This window comes from Ranitomeya variabilis, chromosome 2, assembly GCF_051348905.1.
Source record: "Ranitomeya variabilis isolate aRanVar5 chromosome 2, aRanVar5.hap1, whole genome shotgun sequence".
In the NCBI taxonomy this organism is placed as follows: Eukaryota; Metazoa; Chordata; class Amphibia; order Anura; family Dendrobatidae; genus Ranitomeya; species Ranitomeya variabilis.
Genome location: NC_135233.1, coordinates 671,265,181 through 671,280,833, shown reverse-complemented (window position 1 = coordinate 671,280,833; position 15,653 = coordinate 671,265,181). Strand labels below are relative to the sequence as shown.

The 15,653-nt window shown below is 44.1% G+C and overlaps 1 long non-coding RNA gene across 1 annotated transcript in view; it reads right to left on the bottom strand.

The window, feature by feature from the left end:
- LOC143807584 (uncharacterized) overlaps nt 1-15,653 on the bottom strand; it is a 1,151,218-nt gene that overhangs the window by 760,588 nt on the left and 374,977 nt on the right. The gene's annotated exons all lie outside the window — the stretch shown is intronic.

Below are 15,653 nucleotides of genomic sequence, written 5' to 3'. Positions count from 1 at the left end.
AGTAGGTGGTGCCCATAATACTGTATGGAGGATTCCAGAAGTATTGTACTTTGCAGATTATAAAATGCACAGGACCATAAGACGCACCAAAAATTTTGGGGAGAAAAATAGGAAAACATTTTTTTAATAAAATGATGGTGCGCCTAATAGTCTGCTTTTATGGCATCTTAACTGGGGTGGTCGACTGCAGCGGAGCGGGCTTCCCAGGAGGCAGGGTTGCTGCTCCACGGCTGCAGGAGTGGGGCAATGCTACGGGCCCCGGGCTGGTAGGAGAGGGCATTCGGCGGTGCAAGGCTGAGTTCCCCCTCCCTCCAGGTCAAAATTACTGTTATTGTGACCAGTTAAGCAAATTGAAGATGAAATTATCTCTAAAGAGCCTAAAGTTAAAAATGATACATTTTCTTTGTATTTTAGGAAAAAAAAAATTACAGTATATTGTAATTTTTTACATTTTGAAAATTACAAAACGGAAATAGTCCAAATCAAATCTTTGGGCACCTTTGGAGATTTTGTGGTCGGATAAGTTTGACCAAGGCTTCAGACCTTAATTAGCCTTTAGGGTTATGGCTTGTACACTATCATTGTTAGGAAAGGCCAGGTGATCAAAATTTCCCAGCTTTATAAAAATCCAGCCTCCTCTAACATTGTGCCAAAAACAGCAGCCATGGCTTCTTCTAAGCAAATGCCCAGCACTCTAAAAATGGTGGAGGCCCACAAAGTAGAAGGCTATAAGAAGATAACAAAACGTTTTCAAGTTACCCTTTTCTTAGTTAAAAATGTGATAAAGAAATGGCAATTTACAGGAACATTGGAAGTTAAGATGAGGTCTGGAAGACCATGCAAAGTTTCAGTGAGAGCTGCTCGTAGTGTTGCTAGAGACATAAATCAGAACCCCTGCCACTCTGGAGTTGTGGTACTTTGATCTACTGTTCAGAGAAAGCTGCACAAATATGGCCTTCATGGAAGCGTCATCAGTAGAAAATCTCTCCTGTGTCCTCACCATAAAATTCAGTGTCAGAAGTATGCAAAAGAACATCTAAACAAGCCTGATGTATTTTGGAAATACCGTAAGTCATGTGGAGAAAAAAGGGCACAGAATTTTAGGAAAAGAACATCTGTACAACCATTAAGCATGGGGGTGAATCATTAATGCTTTGGGGTTGTGTTGCAGCCAATGGTACGGGGAACATTTCACGGGTAGAGGGTAAAATGGATTTGATGGAATTTCAACAAATTCTTGATGCAAACATAACCCTCACAGTCACCTGATCTGAACTTCATTGAAAATCTGTGGCTAGACCTCAAAATAGCAATGCATGCAAGATGACCAGGAATCTCACAGAGCTGGAAGAATTTTCTAAGGCAAAATTGATGAAAATTCCTCAAACAAGAATTGAAAGACTCATGTCTGACTACAAAAAGCATTTACAAGCTGTGATTCTTTCAAAACGGGGTGCTACTAACCATGCAGGGTACCCAAACCTTTGCATTGGCCCATTTTCGTTTTTGCAATTTTTAAAATCTAAAACACGAAAATACTGTATATATTTATTTTTTTGCCCAAAATACAATGGAAATGTGCCTTCTTTAACTTTAGGCCTTTTGAGAGATCATGAGATCATTTCATCTACAACTTGCTTAGTTGTTCAAAATAACGGTAGTTTTGACTAGGGGGGCTCAAACTTATACATGCCACTGTATTATATGCAATGGGAACTAGAGTTGAGCAAAAAGATTCACTGAAGACTGGTGCAGTGAGCCTCCTCACCTGTTGGCATACCCAGAGCCTCTTCTGATTAGACCTGACAGTGTGTCATTGTTGCTGCAGTGGGGATGCCGAAAGGTATGAGGAGATTCACAGGGTCCTGTTCCTTTGGCCATTGAAAAACTGACATAACCATTGCACCTATGATCTTTTTGCTCACTTCTAGTAGGGATGCAGGTTGGTTGAGATCACAGGTCATGTGTGCAGGACACCCAGAGTGTGACACTGCAGAAGCTGTGTTTTAGGCAAGTTTCGGACCTACATCATTTCTTAGTCAGAAGAAGTAGATGTAGTTAAGTGAAATACGTGGCAGAATGCAGCCACCAAATGGTGCACTTGTTGGTTGATTAGAGCATTGGGAGGCCATTCAGACCTGCTTGGGACTGTTGCAGTAACTGAACCTGCTGAGATAGACCAGGAGAGTGGACATCTCGCTAGCAGCTAGCTGTGAGGTGATTTAAAAAATGGAGGAACACCTTGGCCTAAATTTTTTATCTTGGCTATGGACGGAGAGTTATGTCCTAAAGTGACCAGCAGGAATTGATTGCACCAGTATGACTTCTCTGAAACCATGTGGTGAGATACTTTTCTTGAGACAGCAATAGGGACAGTGGCCTGTAAAATTAATTGGTACTGTGGCTTGAGACAATGTAAAAGACTGTGGGCTGTGACATCAAGCTCTACCATTGCTTTAGACAGTGGAATTAACTTTGGCCTCAGGCAGTGCAGAGACCTGGGACATGCATCAGGAAATCTACTTGGAGTGTATTTTTTTTACATGCACTGCTGTGCCCTGCTTCTATGAGTAAATGTAGTGGACATTTCCTTAAAGAGGGCTACTGTGGACTATTTCAGGTATAAACTACTGTATTACTGCAAGGTATACAGTGATAATTGCCCACAATAAAATTGCTAAGCTGTGTTTGTGGTTGTAATTATCACCTGCTGTTTGTGTAGAAGAGACTGTTCCTGTAAATAAGTCTAACCAACAAGCTCCCTGCCACTGTAAAGTAGGATAACCACCAAGCTTTGTGCCATAGCACTGAAGCATTAAAAGCAAACTGAGAAACTACTGATATTGTTGTGTAGCCGCCAAGCTCAGTGCCTTAATACTGAAGTGTAATCATCGACAATTGTACTAACACCGTAGATTAGTCGTTAAGCTTGTACCCTCAGATGAAAGATTATAACTAGAGATGAGCGAACCCGAACTGTAAAGTTTGGGGTTTGTACTGGACACTTGGTGCTGAACACTGAACACAGACTTCTCCTGGAAGGGAGAGGGAGAACTACGACGATTTTACAGCCCTTCCACAACACCAACGTTTGGGTCCCCACTGACTTCTATGGGGTTCAGGTTCAAGTTCGCGTAGCGTTCCAGTACCCGAACCGAACTTTGGAGTAAAGTTTGGTCGAACCTGACTAACTCAAACATCCACGGGTCTGCTCATCCCTAATTATAACCACTAGGCTTGCTTTCCTCCATTAAGTAAGGCCAGTTTAATTTAAACCCAGCTGTGCCTAGGTCCATCCCAGTCCCATCCTCAACCAGAATCCACATTTTCAAGTTTTGACTCTCATATAAGCCCAACAGAAATGTGGGTTAGGCCCCCAAATTTACAAGAAACATAGGAAAACGATCATGTTATTACCCAGTAGTGATGAGCGAGTGTGCCCGTTACTCGAGATTTCCAAGCATGCTCGGATGTTCTCCGAGTATTTTGGGCATGCTCAGAGATTATGTTTGTGTCCCCGCAGCTGCATGATTTGCGGCTGCTAGACAGCCTGAATACATGTAAGGTTTGCCTGTTTGTTAGGGAATCCCCACATGTATTCAGGCTGTCTAGCAGCCACAAATCATGCAACTGCGGGGACACAAACATAATATACGAGCACGCCCAAAATACTCGGGGAAATAGGAAATCTCGAGTAATGAGAACACTCGGTCATCACTATTACCCAGTTGTCCATCCAAAGTACAAACTAAGGTCCAAACTACAGGATGATAAATGTAGAGTGGACACCATTGTGCAATGACAATTTGTCTGTAAAGGGGCAATACACATCTAAAGGTAGCCCTGCTCATAAATGTTATGGTGCGGCCTTCATGAAAGAAAAATATCCAACCTACAAATTAGCACTCCTCTCCTGAGGAAATGACGGATCCTTATAATAGATTACTAAAATCCTATTATGTGAAATTCAAGACAAGTCATATATCAGAAAATTACATCAACAGAACAAAGATGATGTTTCCATTTTCTTCACTTAGACCTCTTACCACTATGTCACCGATCAGTGCATATCTGTTGTGTCTGCACATTTCATCAGAGGTAAACCATTCATGTATTTTTAATAATCGTTACTGTTCTTTCCCAGAAAGCATTTTATAAAATGTGTGTATGCATTACTAATGGCCATTAATATATGTAAGATAGGATTTTGGAGTTTGCCCAATAAAGTGTCTAATCCTTTTGAAGCTCATACACCCATTTATTGTTGTTATATAAGCTAATGTGCCCAGAGAATTGTGGTCTATATTGCACTAGTATATGACACTCAAAACAACCACTCTTACACCATAGTATTATATCATCATCCGGTATCTGAAAAACAGATAAATGCCAGCAGATTATACTTCAAGATGGCAGCAGACTGTAATTCGAGTCAAGAACATTTGGTGTAATTGTATTTAGACTTGGACTGGCCCACAGGGGAGCAGCTAAATCCCCCGGTGGGCTCCTGTGTAGGAGAGGCCTCCCCAACTTACTACATGAACACAATATCCTTGATTTTCTATGCAAAGAACCAGACAAAAGCAGCATTTCATTAGTGAACAAAATCCAGATTATTATTATATAGAAACAGAGGTAAATTTGTGAATGAGAGTCATAATGGCAGATAGTACTAGAATGCCATCTGCGCTGCATCCTAGTGCTGTGCTTTTTTCTTGTCTAATAGTTCGTTAGAAGAAACTTAGAAACTTTTTTTTGGCATACAAGAAAAAGAAATGCCACATTGATGATAAAAACAGATGCCGTCCAAAATAGGATGCAAATCCAATCCAGCACCCTTATGATAAATGATTTGAAGTTTTCCCATATAGAAAAAATGGATGTCTGAATTAGATTCTGCTTGGAGAGTATGGGTGTAGGCACGTAGTACAATGGAAGGACCAGACAATAAGTGCTTCTTCTAGCCATGTTTTGGCGATTTTTTTCAGACAAAAGTCTGTATGCCTTCAACTTCTTGCTTTGTGCACACGTTGCGGATTTGGCCCTGCGGATTCGCAGCAGTTTTTCATCCAGTGTACAGTACCATGTAAACCTATGTAAACCCAAATCCGCAGTGCACATACTGCAGAAAATTCCGCGCGGAAACGCTGCGGTTTATTTTACGCAGCATGTCAATTCTTTGTGCGGAAACGCAGTGTTTTAAACCTGTTCCATAATTGGAATCCGCAGGTGTAAAAACACAGGTTAAATCCGCATAAAAAACGCACAAAATCTGCAGTAAATCCGAGGTGAATACGCAGGTAAAACGCAGGGAAAATGTCACAAGATTAACGTGCCCAAACCACGGGCAGCCTAAATCAGGACCTGACTGCGTGATTACAGCCAGATGTGTATTTCTCTGTAACATTGTGGCATTTCAGAGAAAACAGTTTGAAAAGTCAGATGGAGAATCATAGGGGGGACCATAAAAGTCTGACTCCACACTGTACTGACTTCTCCACTGAGTTCTCTAGTTTATTGACAGGTCTGTCCCATGTGTGTACATACATCAGGAGAGACCAGTCAATAAACTACAGAGGTGCAGAGAGAAGTGCCGGACTATTCAGGTTTCACCCCAAGGTGCCAGGGCTGGCTTGTCAAACCCAGGGCCGGACTGGGACTAAAATTCAGCCCTGGCATTTGAAGTTACACAGGCCCACTTGTCACATGGTGACTGTAAAATATCTTTGTACACTTGTAGGCAGGGCCGGTTTTAGGCAAAGTGGGGCCCTAGGTAAAGTTTAAAATGGGGCCCCAAATGCTAACATATTGCGCATCACACGAAAGCATTTCTGTTGTATTTACGTGCGCTGAGTTCAGGCCGCTAAATGAGTTTGATCGACAATACGGAAGTTGTTTAACGCTTGTTTCCCGACCTCTTTCCACCAACTGAGGAATAATGATGGGACAGAACGATCACTAATAGATCACTAACAGATCACCATACAGTATCATGTTATCAGCAGCACATCTACAGTTTACACCGGCGATGTGCTGCTGAGAACAATGGTTTTTGTTCCAGCAAAAACAATCTGAATATGCAGCATTTTACTTGTTTAGTAAAATACACCCCATAGTCCTCCATATATTATAATGTGCTCCACAGTCCTCCATATAGTATAATACACTCCCTATAGTCCTCCATATATTAAAATACACTGCTCAGTCCTCCACATAATAATACACTCCTCATAGTGCTCCATATAGTATAATGCACCGCCATAGTCATCCATGTACTACAATTCACTTCCCATAGTATAATGCACCCCATAGTTCTTCATATAGTATAACGTATTCCCCATAGTCCTCGATACAGTATAATGCAGCCCACATATAGTATAATGCAGCCACCCCAGAGTATAATGCAGCCACCCCACAGAGTATAATGTAACCCCCATAGAATATAATACAGCCCACCTCCCCATAATATATAATGTAGCCCCCCATAGAATATAATGCAGCCCCCAATAGTATATAACAGAGCCTCCCCCTAGTATATAACACAGCCTCCCCCATAGAATATAATATACCCCCACAATAGTATATAACACAGCCACATAGTACATAACATGGCCTCCCCCATAGAATATAATATACTCCCCATAGTATATAGCAAAGCCCGCATAGTATATAGCACAAACCGTATAGTATATAGCACAGCCTGCATAATATAGCACAGCGCGTGTAGTAGATAACACAGCAGTATACAGCACAGCCCACGCAGTAGTATACAGCACACACCACACAGTAGTATACAGCACAGACCAAACAGTAGTATACAGCACAGCCCACAGAGTACTACATACAGCACAGCCCACAGAGTACTACATACAGCACAGCCCACAGAGTACTATATACAGTACAGCCCACAGAGTACTATATATAGCACAGCCCACAGAGTACTATATATAGCACAGCCCACAGAGCACTATATACAGCACAGCCCAGAGTACTATATACAGCACAGCCCACAGAGCACTATATATAGCACAGCCCAGAGTACTATATACAGCACAGCCCACAGAGTACTATATATAGCACAGCCCACAGAGCACTATATACAGCACAGCCCACAGAGCACTATATACAGCACAGCCCACAGAGCACTATATACAGCACAGCCCAGAGTACGATATACAGCACAGCCCACAGAGCACTATATACAGCACAGCCCAGAGTACTATATACAGCACAGCCCACAGAGCACTATATATAGCACAGCCCAGAGTACTATATACAGCACAGCCCACAGAGTACTATATATAGCACAGCCCACAGAGCACTATATACAGCACAGCCCACAGAGCACTATATATAGCACAGCCCAGAGTACTATATACAGCACAGCCCACAGAGCACTATATACAGCACAGCCCGCAGAGCACTATATACAGCACAGCCCAGAGTACTATATACAGCACAGCCCACAGAGTACTATATACAGCACAGCCCACAGAGCACTATATATAGCACAGCCCACAGAGCACTATATACAGCACAGCCCACAGAGCACTATATACAGCACAGCCCACAGAGTACTATATACAGCACAGCCCACAGAGCACTATATATAGCACAGCCCACAGAGCACTATATACAGCACAGCCCACAGAGCACTATATACAGCACAGCCCAGAGTACTATATACAGCACAGCCCACAGAGCACTATATACAGCACAGCCCGCAGAGCACTATATACAGCACAGCCCAGAGTACTATATACAGCACAGCCCACAGAGTACTATATACAGCACAGCCCACAGAGCACTATATATAGCACAGCCAACAGAGCACTATATACAGCACAGCCCACAGAGCACTATATACAGCACAGCCCAGAGTACTATATACAGCACAGCCCACAGAGCACTATATATAGCACAGCCCAGAGTACTATATACAGCACAGCCCACAGAGTACTATATATAGCACAGCCCACAGAGCACTATATACAGCACAGCCCACAGAGCACTATATACAGCACAGCCCAGAGTACTATATACAGCACAGCCCACAGAGCACTATATACAGCACAGCCCGCAGAGCACTATATACAGCACAGCCCAGAGTACTATATACAGCACAGCCCACAGAGTACTATATACAGCACAGCCCACAGAGCACTATATATAGCACAGCCCACAGAGCACTATATACAGCACAGCCCACAGAGCACTATATACAGCACAGCCCAGAGTACTATATACAGCACAGCCCACAGAGCACTATATATAGCACAGCCCAGAGTACTATATACAGCACAGCCCACAGAGTACTATATATAGCACAGCCCACAGAGCACTATATACAGCACAGCCCACAGAGCACTATATACAGCACAGCCCAGAGTGCTATATACAGCACAGCCCACAGAGCACTATATATAGCACAGCCCACAGAGCACTATATACAGCACAGCCCACAGAGCACTATATACAGCACAGCCCAGAGTGCTATATACAGCACAGCCCACAGAGCACTATATATAGCACAGCCCAGAGTACTATATACAGCACAGCCCACAGAGTACTATATATAGCAAAGCTCACACAGTAGTATACGGCACAGAGCACAGCCCTGTCATGTTCCCAATGGCAGGGAATTAAACACATAACACGGGCAAAAACAGGACGAGCTCTAGGGTGATGGAACCTGAGCTGACCGCAATCCTGAACCTCAACACTCAACTAACAGCAGCCGGGGAACGTTCCTGGGGGGACTCTAGACGTCTCGCGCCAGCCGGAGATCTAGCTACCCCTATCAGAAGAATCACAGACCTATCTTGCCTCCAGAGAAATATTCCCACAGAAATAGCAGCCCCCCACATATAATGACGGTGAAATGAGTGAAATGAGAGGAAGGCACAAACGTAGTTATGAAAACAGATTCAGCAAAATGAGGCCCGCTTAAGCTAGATAGCAGAGGATACAAAAGGTGAACTGCGCGGTCAGCTTAAAACCCTTCAAAATACCATCCTGAAATTACTTGAACTCATGTGCCAACTCATGGTACATGAGTGGTAATTTCAGCCCACTAGAGCAACCAGCAGCAGAGAATTACATATCTGCAAGCTGGACTAAAAACATGAAAGCAAACATGAAACAGGGAAATCCAGACTTAGCTTGTCTTGAAGGCCTAGGAGCAGGTAGCAAAGGTAACAGAGACACACTGATACATTGATAGCCGGCAAGGGAATGACAGGAAAGCCAGGTTAAATAGGAAACACCCAGCCTCTGATGGACAGGTGGAAACCAGAGACCGCAACCCACCAAAGTCACCCAGTACCAGTTGTAACCACCAGAGGGAGCCCAAAAACAGAATCCACAACAGTACCCCCCCCCTTGAGGAGGGGTCACCGAACACTCACGAGAACCCCCAGGGCGATCAGGATGAACTCTATGGAAGGCGCGGACCAAATCAGTCGCATGAACATCAGAGGCGACCACCCAGGAATTATCCTCCTGACCATAACCCTTCCACTTAACCAAATACTGGAGTTTACGTCTGGAAACACGAGAATCCAAGATCTTCTCAACAACATACTCCAATTCTCACCCAACCAGCACCGGAGCAGGAGGCTCAACCAAAGGAACAACGGGCACCTCATACCTCCGCAATAACGACCGATGGAACACATTATGAATAGCAAACGATGCTGGGAGATCCAAACGAAAAGATACAGGGTTAACAATCTCCAAGATCTTATAAGGACCGATGAACCGAGGCTTGAACTTAGGAGAAGAGACCTTCATAGGGACAAAACGAGAAGACAACCACACCAAGTCCCCAACAAGAAGTCGGGGACCCACGCGGCGACGGCGATTAGCAAACTGCTGAGTCTTCTCCTGAGACAACTTCAAATTGTCCACCACCTGATTCCAAATCTGATGTAGCCTGTCCACCACCACGTCCACTCCAGGACAATCCGAAGGCTCCACCTGACCAGAGGAAAAACGAGGATGAAACCCCGAATTACAAAAGAAAGGAGAAACCAAAGTAGCAGAACTAGCCCGATTATTAAGGGCAAATTCGTCCAGTGGCAAAAAGGCAACCCAGTCATCTTGATCAGCAGAAACAAAACACCTTAAATAAGTTTCCAAGGTCTGATTAGTTCGCTCCGTCTGGCCATTCGTCTGAGGATGGAATGCAGACGAGAAAGACAAATCAATGCCCATCTTAGCACAAAACGTCCGCCAAAATCTAGACACAAACTGGGATCCCCTGTCAGAAACGATATTCTCCGGAATCCCATGCAAACGAACCACGTTCTGAAAAAATAAAGGGACCAACTCAGAGGAGGAAGGCAACTTAGGCAAGGGTACCAAATGAACCATCTTAGAAAAGCGGTCACACACAACCCAGATAACGGACATTTTCTGTGAGACAGGGAGATCTGAAATAAAATCCATGGAAATGTGCGTCCAAGGCCTCTTCGGGATAGGCAAGGATAAAAACAACCCACTGGCCCGAGAACAGCAAGGCTTAGCCCGAGCACACACTTCACAAGACTGCACAAAGGTGCGCACATCCCTTGACAAGGAAGGCCACCAAAAAGACCTGGCCACCAAGTCTCTAGTACCAAATATTCCAGGATGACCAGCCAACACAGAAGAATGGACCTCGGAGATGACTCTACTGGTCCAATCATCCGGAACAAACAGTCTTTCTGGTGGACAACGATCAGGTTTATCCGCCTGAAACTCCTGCAATGCACGTCGCAAGTCTGGGGAGACGGCGGACAATATTACCCCATCCCTAAGGATACCAGTAGGCCCAGAGTCTCCAGGAGAGTCAGGCACAAAACTCCTGGAAAGAGCATCTGCCTTCACATTCTTTGAACCTGGCAGGTATGAAACCACAAAATTGAAACGAGAAAAAAACAACGACCAACGAGCCTGTCTAGGATTCAGACGCCTGGCAGACTCAAGGTAAATCAGATTTTTGTGATCAGTCAAGACCACCACACGATGTCTAGCACCCTCAAGCCAATGACGCCACTCCTCAAATGCCCACTTCATGGCCAAAAGCTCCCGATTACCCACATCATAATTGCGCTCGGCGGGCGAGAATTTTCTAGAAAAGAACGCACATGGCTTCATCACCGAGCCATCGGAACTTCTCTGTGACAAAACCGCCCCTGCTCCAATCTCGGAAGCATCAACCTCAACCTGAAAAGGAAGTGAAACATCTGGTTGACATAACACAGGAGCAGAAGAAAACCGGCGCTTAAGTTCCTGAAAGGCCTCCACAGCCGTAGGAGACCAATTAGCAACATCAGCACCCTTTTTAGTCAAATCAGTCAAAGGTTTAACAACACTGGAAAAATTAGTAATGAACCGACGATAAAAATAGCAAAACCCAAGAACTTCTGAAGACTCTTAACAGATGTAGGTTGTGTCCAGTCACAAATCGCCTGAACCTTGACGGGATCCATCTCAATAGTAGAAGGAGAAAAAATGTACCCCAAAAAAGAAATCTTCTGGACTCCGAAGAGACATTTTGAGCCCTTCACAAACAGAGAATTGGCCCGCAGGACTTGAAACACCTTCCTGACCTGTAGAACATGAGACTCCCAGTCATCAGAAAACACCAAAATATCATCCAAATACACAATCATAAACTTATCCAGATATTCACGGAAAATATTGTGCATAAAGGACTGAAAGACTGAAGGAGCATTAGAAAGTCCAAAAGGCATTACCAAATACTCAAAATGGCCCTCAGGCGTATTAAATGCGGTTTTCCACTCATCACCCTGCTTTATCCGCACAAGATTATACGCACCGCGAAGATCTATCTTAGTGAACCACCTAGCCCCCTTAATGCGAGCAAACAAATCAGTCAATAATGGCAATGGATACTGATATTTGACTGTAATCTTATTCAGAAGGCGATAATCTATACAAGGCCTCAGGGAACCATCTTTTTTTGCCACGAAAAAAAAACCTGCTCCCAGAGGGGACGAAGATGGACGAATATGTCCCTTTTCCAAGGACTCCTTAATATAATTCCGCATAGCAGTATGCTCTGGCACTGACAGATTAAATAAACGACCCTTAGGGAACTTACTGCCAGGAATTAATTCTATAGCACAGTCACAATCCCTATGAGGAGGGAGCGAATTGAGCTTAGGCTCCTCAAAAACATCCCGATAGTCAGACAAAAACGCAGGGACCTCAGAAGGAGTAGATGAAGCGATTGAAATCAGAGGTGCATCATCATGAACCCCCTGACATCCCCAGCTTAACACAGACATTGTTTTCCAATCCAGGACTGGATTATGAGTTTGTAACTATGGCAGACCAAGCACTAGTACATCATGTAAATTATACAGTACAAGGAAGCGAATCACCTCCTGATGAACGGGAGTCATGCGCATGGTCACTTGTGTCCAGTACTGCGGTTTATTCATAGCCAATGGTGTAGAGTCAATTCCCTTCAAAGGAATAGGAACTTCCAGAGGCTCCAGACTAAAACCGCAGCGTTTGGCAAATGACCAATCCATAAGACTCAGGGCAGCGCCCGAATCCACATAGGCATCGACGGAAATGGATGACAGTGAACAAATCAGAGTTACAGACAAAATGAACTTAGACTGCAGAGTACTAATGGCAAAAGATTTATCAACCTTTTTTGTGCGTTTAGAGCATGCTGATATAACATGAGCTGAATCACCACAATAAAAACACAATCCATTTTTCCGCCTATAATTTTGCCGTTCACTTCTGGACTGAATTCTATCACATTGCATAGTCTCAGGTGCCTGTTCAGAAGACACCGCCAACTGGTGCACAGGTTTGCGCTCCCGTAAACGCCGATCAATCTGAATGGCCATAGCCATAGACTCATTCAGACCTGTAGGCGCAGGGAACCCCACCATAATATCCTTAATGGCCTCAGAAAGACCATCTCTGAAGTTTGCAGCCAGGGCGCACTCATTCCACTGAGTAAGCACCGACCATTTCCGAAATTTTTGACAATATACTTCCGCTTCATCATGCCCCTGAGAGAGGGCTAATAAAGCCTTTTCAGCCTGAATCTCCAGGTTAGGTTCCTCATAGAGCAATCCCAGTGCCAGAAAAAAACGCATCCACACTGAGCAATGCAGGATCCCCTGGTGCCAGTGCAAATGCCCAATTCTGAGGGTCGCCCCGCAGGAAAGATATTACAATCTTGACCTGCTGAACAGGGTCTCCAGAGGAGCGAGATTTCAAAGAAAGAAACAATTTGCAATTGTTCCTGAAATTCAGGAAGGTAGATCTATCTCCAGAAAAAAACTCTGGAATAGGAATTCTAGGTTCAGACATAGGAGTGTGAACAACAAAATCCTGTATGTTTTGAACTTTTGCAGCAAGATTATTCAGGCTGGAAGCCAAACTCTGGACATCCATGTTAAACAGCTAAGATCAGAGCCATTCAAGGGTTAAGAGGAGGTAAGAAGCAGCTAGACAGCAATTAAGGGCTAGGCAGCAAAACTCTGAGGGAAAAAAAAAAAAATTCCCTTCAACACTTCTTTTTCTCCTGCTTCAGCCCAAACAATTAACACTTTGTGGGCCGGCTATACTGTCATGTTCCCAATGGCAGGGAATTAAACACATAACACGGGCAAAAACAGGACGAGCTCTAGGGTGATGGAACCTGAGCTGACCGCGATCCTGAACCTCAACACTCAACTAACAGCAGCCGGGGAACGTTCCTGGGGGGACTCTAGACGTCTCGCGCCAGCCAGAGATCTAGCTACCCCTATCAGAAGAATCACAGACCTATCTTGCCTCCAGAGAAATATTCCCACAGAAATAGCAGCCCCCCACATATAATGACGGTTGTTGTGAATTTGGATTCTGGGCTCCCCCGGTGGCTACTGGTGGAATTGAACTTGTGTCATCATCTTTCCTGTTCACCTGTTCTGATTAGATCTGGGTGTCGCTATATAACCTGGCTTCTCTGTTAGATGCTTGCCGGTCAACAATGTTATCAGAAGCCTCTCTGTGCTTGTTCCTGCTCCCAGACATCTACTAGATAAGTTGGACATTCGTCCATGTTTTGTTTTTGTATTTTGGTTCCAGTTCACAGCTGCAGTTTCGTTACTGTGTCTGGAAAGCTCTTGTTGATCAGGAATTGCCACTCTGGTATTATGAGTTAATGCCAGAGTCCTAAAGTAATTTCTGGATGTGTTTTGTTAGGGTTTTCTACTGACCATGAAAGTATGCTTTCTGTCTTCTGCTATCTAGAAAGCGGACCTCAAATTTGCTAAAACTATTTTCCTGCTGCGTTTGTTGTTTCATCTCATATCACCGCCAATATATGTGGGGGGCTTCTGTCTCCTTTTTTTTGGGCATTTCTCTAGAGGTGAGTCAGGTCTTATATTTCCCTCTGCTAGCATTATTTAGTTCTCCGGCCGGCGCTGGGCATATAGGGATAAAAAGTAGGACATGCTACCTGGCTACTTCTAGATGATGCGGTAGGTTTAGTTCATGGTCAGTATAGTTACATCTTCCAAGAGCTTGTTCCTATAGAGGCTTATGCTAGTTCTCTGGCCATGGAGATCATGACAGTTTGACCGGCCCACTAAAGGGTTAAAATCCTTGGCTGAGAAAGGAGAGAAATAAGAAGTCTGCTGAGAGTTTTTTTTTTTTTTTTTTTTTTTTTTTTCTGTGCTCTTAATTGGATCACTTGCCAGTCTGTCTATGCTGCAGTCTTTCTTTTTTTTCTCTCTCCTTATAATCTTTGAATGGCTCTGTGTTCACCTGTTAATAATGGATCTTCAGAGTGTAACTGCAGGTTTGAATAATCTCACCACGAAAGTACAAAATTTGCAAGATTTTATTATTCATGCTCCGGTATCTGAGCCGAGAATTCCTTTGCCGGAATTCTTCTCAGGGAATAGATCTAGCTTTCAGAATTTTAGAAATAATTGTAAGCTATTTTTGTCCCTGAAATCTCGTTCTGCTGGAGACCCTGCACAGCAGGTTGGGATTGTGATTTCCTTGCTCCGCGGCGACCCTCAAGACTGGGCTTTTGCATTGGCACCAGGGGATCCTGCGTTGCGCAATGTGGATGCGTTTTTTTTGGCCTTGGGCTTGCTGTATGAGGAACCTCATTTGGAACTTCAGGCAGAAAAAACTTTGATGTCCCTATCGCAGGGGCAAGATGAAGCTGAAATTTACTGCCAAAGATTCCGTAAATGGTCTGTGCTTACTCAGTGGAATGAGTGTGCCTTGGCGGCTACTTTCAGAGAGGGTCTCTCTGATGCCATTAAGGATGTTATGGTGGGGTTCCCTGTGCCTGCGGGTCTGAATGAGTCCATGACAATGGCCATTCAGATCGATAGGCGTCTGCGGGAGCGCAAACCAGTGCACCATCTGGCGGTGTCCACTGAGAAGACGCCAGAAAGCATGCAGTGTGATAGAATTCTGTCCAGAAGCGAGCGGCAGAATTTTAGACGGAAAAATGGGTTGTGTTTCTATTGTGGGGATTCTACTCATGTTATATCAGCATGCTCTAAACGTACTAAAAAGCTTGATAAATCTGTTTCCATTGGCACTTTACAGTCTAAATTTATTTTGTCTGTGACCCTGATTTGCTCTTTGTCATCTATTACTACTGACGCCTA